Here is a 12,500-nt window from a genome sequence, read left to right on the forward strand (position 1 = left end):
AACTAACTGACTGATTGCCTAACTGACTAACTAACTAACTCACTAACTGACTGACTAACTAACTAACTAACTAACTAACTAACTAACTAACTAACTCACTAACTAACTAACTAACGAAGTGACTGACTGCCTAACTGACTGCCTAACTAACTGACTGATTGCCTAACTGACTAACTAACTAACTCACTAACTGACTGACTAACTAACTCACTAACTAACTAACTAACTAACTAACTAACTAACTAACTAACTAACTAACTCACTAACTAACTAACTAACGAAGTGACTGACTGCCTAACTGACTGCCTAACTAACTGACTGATTGCCTAACTGACTAACTAACTAACTCACTAACTAACTGACTAACTAACTAACGAAGTGACTGACTGCCTAACTGACTGCCTAACTAACTGACTGATTGCCTAACTGACTGCCTAACTAACTCACTAACTAACTGACTGACTGACTAACTAACTAACTCACTAACTAACTGACTAACTAACTAACTAACGAAGTGACTGACTGCCTAACTGACTGCCTAACTAACTGACTGATTGCCTAACTGACTGCCCAACTAACTCACTAACTAACTGACTGACTAACTAACTAACTAACTCACTAACTAACTGACTGACTAACTGACTGACTGCCTAACACTCACTCACTCTCACATACACACACAGAGAGGAAGGTAGGAATCTCTTAACTATTAATTAGAATGTCTGTCTTAAAGAGGTGTTCGTTAATGAACTGTTTTCTCCCCCCCCCCCCCTCCCTCCCCAGCTATGTCCAGAGCTGCGATTCCCTTCGGCATCCTGAGGAGGGAGCTAGCTTGTGAGGGCTACCCTATCGAGCTGCGCTGTCCAGGTAGGCGTGTGTGTGTGTGTGTGTGTGTGTGTGTGTGTGTGTGTGTGTGTGTGTGTGTGTGTGTGTGGTGTGTGTGTGTGTGTGTGTGTGTGTGTGTGTGTGTGTGTGTGTGTGTGTGTGTGTGTGTCTGTGTGTGTGTGTGTCTGTGTGTGTGTCTGTGTGTGTGTGTGTGTACATGTGTGTGTGTGTGTACTTGTGCGTGTGTCTGTGTGTGTGTGTGTGTTCATGTTTGTGCGTGTATGTGTGTGTAGTTAATTGTGATGAAATCATGTGTTGTAGCTGTAATGAGGTTGAATGTAATAGTCTATCACTGTAATGAGGTTGGATGTAGTATTCTATCACTGTAATGAGGTTGGATGTAGTATTCTATCAAAGTAATGAGGGTGGATGTAGTAGTCTATCACTGTAATGAGGGTGGATGTAGTAGTCTATCACTGTAATGAGGTTGGAGGGTGGATGTAGTATTCTATCACTGTAATGAGGTTGGAGGGTGGATGTAGTATTCTATCACTGTAATGAGGGTGGATGTAGTATTCTAGCACTGTAATGAGGGTGGATGTAGTATTATATCAAAGTAATGACGGTGGATGTAGTAGTCTATCACTGTAATGAGGATGGACGTTGGATGTAGTATTCTATCACTGTAATGAGGATGGAGGTTGGATGTAGTATTCTATCACTGTAATGAGGATGGAGGTTGGATGTAGTATTCTATCACTGTAATGAGGTTGGATGTAGTATTCTATCAAAGTAATGAGGATGGATGTAGTATTCTATCACTGTAATGAGGTTGGATGTAGTATTATATCAAAGTAATGAGGATGGATGTAGTATTCTATCACTGTAATGAGGGTGGAGGGTGGATGTAGTATTCTATCAAAGTAATGAGGTTGGATGTAGTATTCTATCACTGTAATGAGGTTGGATGTAGTATTCTATCAAAGTAATGAGGATGGATGTAGTATTCTATCACTGTAATGAGGTTGGATGTAGTATTATATCAAAGTAATGAGGATGGATGTAGTATTCTATCACTGTAATGAGGGTGGAGGGTGGATGTAGTATTCTATCAAAGTAATGAGGTTGGATGTAGTATTCTATCACTGTAATGAGGTTGGATGTAGTATTCTATCACTGTAATGAGGTTGGATGTAGTATTCTATCACTGTAATGAGGATGGATGTAGTATTATATCAAAGTAATGAGGGTGGAGGTTGGATGTAGTATTCTATCAAAGTAATGAGGATGGATGTAGTATTCTATCACTGTAATGAGGGTGTAGGGTGGATGTAGTATTCTATCAAAGTAATGAGGATGGATGTAGTATTCTATGACTATAATGAGGGTGGATGTAGTATTCTATCACTGTAATGAGGGTGGATGTAGTATTCTATCAAAGTAATGAGGGTAGATGTAGTATTCTATCACTGTAATGAGGACGGATGTAGTATTCTATCAAAGTAATAAGGTTGGATGTAGTATTCTATCACTGTAATGAGGTTGGATGTAGTATTCTATCAAAGTAATGAGGGTGGATGTAGTATTCTATCAAAGTAATGAGGTTGGATCTAGTATTCTATCAAAGTAATGAGGTTGGATCTAGTATTCTATCACTGTAATGAGGGTGGATGTAGTATTCTATCACTGTAATGAGGGTGGATGTAGTATTCTATCAAAGTAATGAGGTTGGATGTAGTATTCTATCACTGTAATGAGGTTGGATGTAGTAGTCTACAACCAGATCCATCCTACCTCCATCCTCATTACTTTGACAGACAACTACATCCAACCTCATTACTACCAAAGTACATTACGACTAGTCTCACTGATTTACTAGAATGACACATTTTAACTAGTATTTCACTGCTAGAAAATACATTATAACGAGTCTTTCACTGCTTTACTAGAATGATACATTATAACTAGTCTTTCACTGCTTCACTAGAATGATACATTATAACTAGTCTCCCTGCTTTACTAGATTGATACATTACAACTAGTCTTTCACTGCTAGAATGATACATTATAACTAGTCTCACTGCTTTACTAGAATGATACATTATAACTAGTCTCACTGCTTTACTAGAATGATACATTATAACTAGTCTCACTGCTTTACTAGAATGATACATTATAACTAGTCTCACTGATTTGCTAGAATGATACATTATAACTAGCCTCACTGCTTTACTAGAATGATACATTATAACTAGTCTCACTGCTTTGCTAGAATGATACATTATAACTAGTCTCACTGCTAGAATGATACATTATAACTAGTCTCACTGCTTTACTAGAATGATACATTATAACTAGTCTCACTGCTTTGCTAGAATGATACATTATAACTAGTCTTTCACTACTAGAATGATACATTATAACTAGTCTTTCACTGCTAGAATGATACATTATAACTAGTCTTTCACTGCTAGAATGATACATTATAACTAGTCGCACTGCTAGAATGATACATTATAACTAGTCTCACTGTTTTGCTAGAATGATACATTATAACTAGTCTCACTACTAGAATGATACATTATAACTAGTCTCACTACTAGAATGATACATTATAACTAGTCTCACTGCTAGAATGATACATTATAACTAGTCTCACTACTAGAATGATACATTATAACTAGTCTCACTGCTAGAATGATACATTATAACTAGTCTCACTACTAGAATGATACATTATAACTAGTCTCACTACTAGAATGATACATTATAACTAGTCTCACTGCTAGAATGATACATTATAACTAGTCTCACTGCTAGAATGATACATTATAACTACTCTCACTACTAGAATGATACATTATAACTAGTCTCACTGCTAGAATGATACATTATAACTAGTCTCACTACTAGAACGATACATTATAACTAGTCTCACTGCTCGAATGATACATTATAACTAGTCTCACTGCTAGAATGATACATTATAACTAGTCTCACTACTAGAATGATACATTATAACTAGTCTCACTACTAGAATGATACATTATAACTAGACTCACTGCTCGAATGATACATTATAACTAGTCTCACTGCTAGAATGATACATTATAACTAGTCTCACTGCTAGAATGATACATTATAACTAGTCTCACTGCTTTACTAGAATGATACATTATAACTAGTCTCACTGCTTTGCTAGAATGATACATTATAACTAGTCTCACTACTAGAATGATACATTATAACTAGTCTCACTACTAGAATGATACATTATAACTAGTCTCACTGCTAGAATGATACATTATAACAAGTCTCACTACTAGAATGATACATTATAACTAGTCTCACTGCTAGAATGATACATTATAACTAGTCTCACTACTAGAATGATACATTATAACTAGTCTCACTACTAGAATGATACATTATAACTAGTCTCACTGCTAGAATGATACATTATAACTAGTCTCACTGCTAGAATGAAACATTATAACTACTCTCACTACTAGAATGATACATTATAACTAGTCTCACTGCTAGAATGATACATTATAACTAGTCTCACTACTAGAACGATACATTATAACTAGTCTCACTGCTCGAATGATACATTATAACTAGTCTCACTGCTAGAATGATACATTATAACTAGTCTCACTACTAGAATGATACATTATAACTAGTCTCACTACTAGAATGATACATTATAACTAGACTCACTGCTCGAATGATACATTCTAACTAGTCTCACTGCTAGAATGATACATTAGAACTAGTCTCCTGCTAGAATGATACATTATAACTAGTCTCACTGCTTTACTAGAATGATACATTATAACTAGTCTCACTGCTTTGCTAGAATGAGTACATTATAACTAGTCTCACTACTAGAATGATACATTATAACTAGTCCTCACTGCTAGAATGATACATATTATAACAAGTCTCACTACTAGAATGATACATTATAACTAGTCTCACTGCTAGAATGATACATTATAACTAGTCTCACTACTAGAATGATACATTATAACTAGTCTCACTACTAGAATGATACATTATAACTAGTCTCACTGCTAGAATGATACATTATAACTAGTCTCACTGCTAGAATGAAACATTATAACTACTCTCACTACTAGAATGATACATTATAACTAGTCTCACTGCTAGAATGATACATTTATAACTAGTCTCACTACTAGAATATACATTATAACTAGTCTCCACTGCTCGGAATGATACATTATAACTAGTCTCACTGCTAGAATGATACATTATAACTAGTCTCACTACTAGAATGATACATTATAACTAGTCTCACTAATAGAATGATACATTATAACTAGACTCACTGCTCGAATGATACATTATAACTAGTCTCACTGCACTGCCTAGAATGATACATTATAACTAGTCTCACTGCTAGAATGATACATTATAACTAGTCTCACTACTAGAATGATACATTATAACTAGTCTCACTACTAGAATGATACATTATAACTAGACTCACTGCTCGAATGATACATTATAACTAGTCTCACTGCTAGAATGATACATTATAACTAGTCTCACTGCTAGAATGATACATTAAAACTAGTCTCACTGCTTTACTAGAATGATACATTATAACTAGTCTCACTGCTTTGCTAGAATGATACATTATAACTAGTCTCACTACTAGAATGATACATTATAACTAGTCTCACTGCTAGAATGATACATTATAACAAGTCTCACTACTAGAATGATACATTATAACTAGTCTCACTGCTGCTAGAATGATACATTATAACTAGTCTCACTACTAGAATGATACATTATAACTAGTCTCACTACTAGAATGATACATTATAACTAGTCTCACTGCTAGAATGATACATTATAACTAGTCTCACTGCTAGAATGAAACATTATAACTACTCTCACTACTAGAATGATACATTATAACTAGTCTCACTGCTAGAATGATACATTATAACTAGTCTCACTACTAGAATGATACATTATAACTAGTCTCACTGCTCGAATGATACATTATAACTAGTCTCACTGCTAGAATGATACATTATAACTAGTCTCACTACTAGAATGATACATTATAACTAGTCTCACTACTAGAATGATACATTATAACTAGACTCACTGCTCGAATGATACATTATAACTAGTCTCACTGCTAGAATGATACATTATAACTAGTCTCACTGCTAGAATGATACATTATAACTAGTCTCACTACTAGAATGATACATTATAACTAGTCTCACTGCTAGAATGATACATTATAACTAGTCTCACTGCTAGAATGATACATTATAACTAGTCTCACTGCTAGAATGATACATTATTGTCACGCCCTGGTCAAAGTATTTTGTGTTTATCTTTATGTATTTGGTCAGGCCAGGGTGTGGCATGGGGTTTTTGTAATTGTGGTGTGTTTGTCTTGGGGGTTTTGGTGTGGTGGTATTGGGATTGTAGCTTAGTGGGTTATCTAGCAAAGTCTATGGCTGTCTGGAATGGTTCTCAATCAGAGGCAGGTGCTTATCGTTGTCTCTGATTGGGAACCATATTTAGGCAGCCATATTCTTTGAGTTTGTCGTGGGTGATTGTCCTTAGTGTCCTATGTGTACTCTCGGTTAGTTTGCACTAGATAGGCTGTTTCGGTTTCGATTACGTTTATTGTTTTGTAGTGTTCGTGTTTAGTCATGTTTACGTTTGTTTAAATAAATATGGATCGCAATCGACATGCTGCAGTTTGGTCCGACTCTCCTTCATCACCACTAGAAAACCGTTACAATTATAACTAGTCTCACTACTAGAATGATACATTATAACTAGTCTCACTGCTAGAATGATACATTATAACTAGTCTCACTACTAGAATGATACATTATAACTAGTCTCACTACTAGAATGATACATTATAACTAGTCTCACTGCTAGAATGATACATTATAACTAGTCTCACTACATAGAATGATACATTATAACTAGTCTCACTGCTAGAATGATATATTATAACTAGTCTCACTGCTAGAATGATACATTATAACTAGTCTCACTACTAGAATGATACATTATAACTAGTCTCACTACTAGAATGATACATTATAACTAGTCTCACTGCTAGAATGATACATTATAAAAGTCTCACTGCTAGAATGATATATTATAACTAGTCTCACTGCTAGAATGATACATTATAACTAGTCTCACTGCTAGAATGATACATTATAACTAGTCTCACTGCTAGAATGATACATTATAACTAGTCTCACTGCTAGAATGATATATTATAACTAGTCTCACTACTAGAATGATACATTATAACTAGTCTCACTACTAGAATGATACATTATAACTAGTCTCACTGCTAGAATGATACATTATAACTAGTCTCACTGCTAGAATGATATATTATAACTAGTCTCACTGCTAGAATGATACATTATAACTAGTCTCACTGCTAGAATGATACATTATAACTAGTCTCACTACTAGAATGATACATTATAACTAGTCTCACTGCTAGAATGATACATTATAACTAGTCTCACTGCTAGAATGATACATTATAACTAGTCTCACTGCTTTACTAGAATGATACATTATAACTAGTCTCACTGCTAGAATGATACATTATAACTAGTCTCACTGCTAGAATGATATATTATAACTAGTCTCACTACTAGAATGATACATTATAACTAGTCTCACTGCTAGAATGATACATTATAACTAGTCTCACTGCTAGAATGATATATTATAACTAGTCTCACTGCTAGAATGATACATTATAACTAGTCTCACTACTAGAATGATACATTATAACTAGTCTCACTACTAGAATGATACATTATAACTAGTCTCACTGCTAGAATGATACATTATAACTAGTCTCACTGCTAGAATGATATATTATAACTAGTCTCACTGCTAGAATGATACATTATAACTAGTCTCACTGCTAGAATGATACATTAATAACTAGTCTCACTGCTAGAATGATATATTATAACTAGTCTCACTACTAGAATGATACATTATAACTAGTCTCACTACTAGAATGATACATTATAATAGTCTCACTGCTAGAATGATACATTATAACTAGTCTCACTGCTAGAATGATATATTATAACTAGTCTCACTGCTAGAATGATAGAATTACATTATAACTAGTCTCACTGCTAGAATGATACATTATAACTAGTCTCACTACTAGAATGATACATTATAACTAGTCTCACTACTAGAATGATACATTAAACTAGTCTCACTGCTAGAATGATACATTTAAACTAGTCTCACTGCTAGAATGATACATTATAACTAGTCTCACTGCTAGAATGATACATTATAACTAGTCTCACTACTAGAATGATACATTATAACTAGTCTCACTACTAGAATGATACATTATAACTAGTCTCACTGCTAGAATGATACATTATAACTAGTCTCACTACTAGAATGATACATTATAACTAGTCTCACTGCTAGAATGATACATTATAACTAGTCTCACTGCTAGAATGATACATTTTATATTTGATCCTTTGTTTAACGTTTCAATACTTTTAAACAGCTGAATTCATACATTTTGTCTTCCTGGGAAATGACCGTTTCCAGGAAGTGACGTCATATCTAATGATTGAGACAGCAAACTACGGACGCACGGACGATAAGATCTGTGACGCGGACCAATTTCAGATGGAGAACACACAGTGTTACCTCCCAGACGCACTCAAGATCATGGCCCAGAGGTGTGTATTTGTGTACCAGTGGTTCAGTTTCTCAGCACTGTTTTCATTGAANTGGATGTAGTATTCTATCACTGTAATGAGGTTGGATGTAGTATTCTATCAAAGTAATGAGGGGTGATGTAGTAGTCTATCACTGTAATGAGGGTGGATGTAGTAGTCTATCACTGTAATGAGGTGGAGGGTGGATGTAGTATTCTATCACTGTAATGAGGTTGAGGGTGGGATGTAGTATTCTATCACTGTAATGAGGTGGATGTAGTATTCTAGCACTGTAATGAGGGTGGATGTAGTATTCTATCAAAGTAATGACGGTGGATGTAGTAGTCTATCACTGTAATGATGGAGGATTGGATGTAGTATTCTATCACTGTAATGAGGATGGAGGTGGATGTAGTATTCTATCAACTGTAATGAGGATGGAGGTTGATGTAGTATTCTATCACTGTAATGATGTTGATGTAGTATTCTATCAAAGTAATGAGGATGATGTAGTATTCTATCACTGTAATGAGGTTGGATGTATTTTATATCAAAGTAATGAGGATGGATGTAGTATTCTATCATTTCACTGTAATGAGGGTGGAGGGTGGATGTAGTATTCTATCAAAGTAATGAGGTTGGATGTAGTATCTATCACTGTAATGAGTTGGATGTAGTATTCTATCAAAGTAATGAGGATGGATTAGTATTCTATCACTGTAATGAGGGTGGATGTAGTATTATATCAAAGTAATGAGGATGGATGTAGTATTCTATCACTGTAATGAGGGTGGAGGGTGGATGTAGTATTCTATCAAAGTAATGAGGTTGGATGTAGTATTCTATCACTGTAATGAGGATGATGTAGTATTCTATCACTGTAATGAGGTGGATGTGGTATTCTATCACTGTAATGAGGATGGATGTAGTATTATATCAAAGTAATGAGGGTGGAGGTTGGATGTAGTATTCTAATCAAGTAATGAGGATGGATGTAGTATTCTATCACTGTAATGAGGGTGTAGGGTGGATGTAGTATTCTATCAAAGTAATGAGGATGGATGTAGTATTCTATCACTATAATGAGGGTGGATGTAGTATTCTATCACTGTAATGAGGGTGGATGTAGTATTCTATCAAAGTAATGAGGGTAATGTATATTCTATCACTGTAATGAGGACGGATGTAGTATTCTATCAAAGTAATAGGTTGATGTAGTATTCTATCACTGTAATGAGGTTGGATGTAGTATTCTATCAAAGTAATGAGGGTGGATGTAGTATTCTATCAAAGTAATGAGGTTGGATCTAGTATTCTATCAAAGTAATGAGGTTGGATCTAGTATTCTATCACTGTAATGAGGGTGGATGTAGTATTCTATCACTGTAATGAGGGTGGATGTAGTATTCTATCAAAGTAATGAGGTTGGATGTAGTATTCTATCACTGTAATGAGGTTGGATGTAGTAGTCTACAACCAGATCCATCCTACCTCCATCCTCATTACTTTGACAGACAACTACATCCAACCTCATTACTACCAAAGTACATTACGACTAGTCTCACTGATTTACTAGAATGACACATTTTAACTAGTATTTCACTGCTAGAAAATACATTATAACGAGTCTTTCACTGCTTTACTAGAATGATACATTATAACTAGTCTTTCCACTGCTTCACTAGAATGATACATTATAACTAGTCTCCCTGCTTTACTAGATTGATACATTACAACTAGTCTTTCACTGCTAGAATGATACATTATAACTAGTCTCACTGCTTTACTAGAATGATACATTATAACTAGTCTCACTGCTTTACTAGAATGATACATTATAACTAGTCTTCTTCACTGCTAGAATGATACATTATAACTAGTCCTCACCTGCTTTACTAGAATGATACATTATAACTAGTCTCACTGCTTTACTAGAATGATACATTATAACTAGTCTCACTGATTTGCTAGAATTATACATTATAACTAGCCTCACTGCTTTACTAGAATGATACATTATAACTAGTCTCACTGCTTTGCTAGAATGATACATTATAACTAGTCTCACTGCTAGAATGATACATTATAACTAGTCTCACTGCTAGAATGATACATTATAACTAGTCTCACTGCTTTACTAGAATGATACATTATAACTAGTCTCACTGCTTTGCTAGAATGATACATTATAACTAGTCTTTCACTACTAGAATGATACATTATAACTAGTCTTTCACTGCTAGAATGATACATTATAACTAGTCTTTCACTGCTAGAATGATACATTATAACTAGTCGCACTGCTAGAATGATACATTATAACTAGTCTCACTGCTTTGCCAGAATGATACATTATAACTAGTCTCATTTACTAGAATGATACATTATAACTAGTCTCACTACTAGAATGATACATTATAACTAGTCTCACTGCTAGAATGATACATTATAACTAGTCTCACTACTAGAATGATACATTATAACTAGTCTTTCACTGCTAGAATGATACATTATAACTAGTCTCACTGCTTTACTAGAATTATACATTATAACTAGCCTCACTGCTTTACTAGAATGATACATTATAACTAGTCTCACTGCTTTGCTAGAATGATACATTATAACTAGTCTCACTGCTAGAATGATACATTATAACTAGTCTCACTGCTAGAATGATACATTATAACTAGTCTCACTGCTTTACTAGAATGATACATTATAACTAGTCTCACTGCTTTGCTAGAATGATACATTATAACGAGTCTTTCACTACTAGAATGATACATTATAACTAGTCTTTCACTGCTAGAATGATACATTATAACTAGTCTTTCACTGCTAGAATTGATACATTATAACTAGTCGCACTGCTAGAATGATACATTATAACTAGTCTCACTGCTTTGCTAGAATGATACATTATAACTAGTCTCATTTACTAGAATGATACATATAACTAGTCTCACTACTAGAATGATACATTATAACTAGTCTCACTGCTAGAATGATACATTATAACTAGTCTCACTACTAGAATGATACATTATAACTAGTCTCACTGCTAGAATGATACATTATAACTAGTCTCACTACTAGAATGATACATTATAACTAGTCTCACTACTAGAATGATACATTATAACTAGTCTCACTGCTAGAATGATACATTATAACTAGTCTCACTGCTAGAATGATACATTATAACTACTCTCACTACTAGAATGATACATTATAACTAGTCTCACTGCTAGAATGATACATTATAACTAGTCTCACTACTAGAACGATACATTATAACTAGTCTCACTGCTCGAATGATACATTATAACTAGTCTCACTGCTAGAATGATACATTATAACTAGTCTCACTACTAGAATGATACATTATAACTAGTCTCACTACTAGAATGATACATTATAACTAGACTCACTGCTCGAATGATACATTATAACTAGTCTCACTGCTAGAATGATACATTATAACTAGTCTCACTGCTAGAATGATACATTATAACTAGTCTCACTGCTTTACTAGAATGATACATTATAACTAGTCTCACTGCTTTGCTAGAATGATACATTATAACTAGTCTCACTACTAGAATGATACATTATAACTAGTCTCACTACTAGAATGATACATTATAACTAGTCTCACTGCTAGAATGATACATTATAACAAGTCTCACTACTAGAATGATACATTATAACTAGTCTCACTGCTAGAATGATACATTATAACTAGTCTCACTACTAGAATGATACATTATAACTAGTCTCACTACTAGAATGATACATTATAACTAGTCTCACTGCTAGAATGATACATTATAACTAGTCTCACTGCTAGAATGAAACATTATAACTACTCTCACTACTAGAATGATACATTATAACTAGTCTCACTGCTAGAATGATACA

General features: G+C 34.2%; 1 pseudogene; it reads left to right on the forward strand.

Moving 5' to 3' along the window:
* Positions 1-12,500, forward strand: part of LOC116358826 (adhesion G protein-coupled receptor L1-like) — an 82,831-nt pseudogene that overhangs the window by 29,359 nt on the left and 40,972 nt on the right.

Source organism: Oncorhynchus kisutch, unplaced genomic scaffold (assembly GCF_002021735.2).
Source record: "Oncorhynchus kisutch isolate 150728-3 unplaced genomic scaffold, Okis_V2 Okis01b-Okis20b_hom, whole genome shotgun sequence".
Lineage (NCBI taxonomy): Eukaryota > Metazoa > Chordata > Actinopteri > Salmoniformes > Salmonidae > Oncorhynchus > Oncorhynchus kisutch.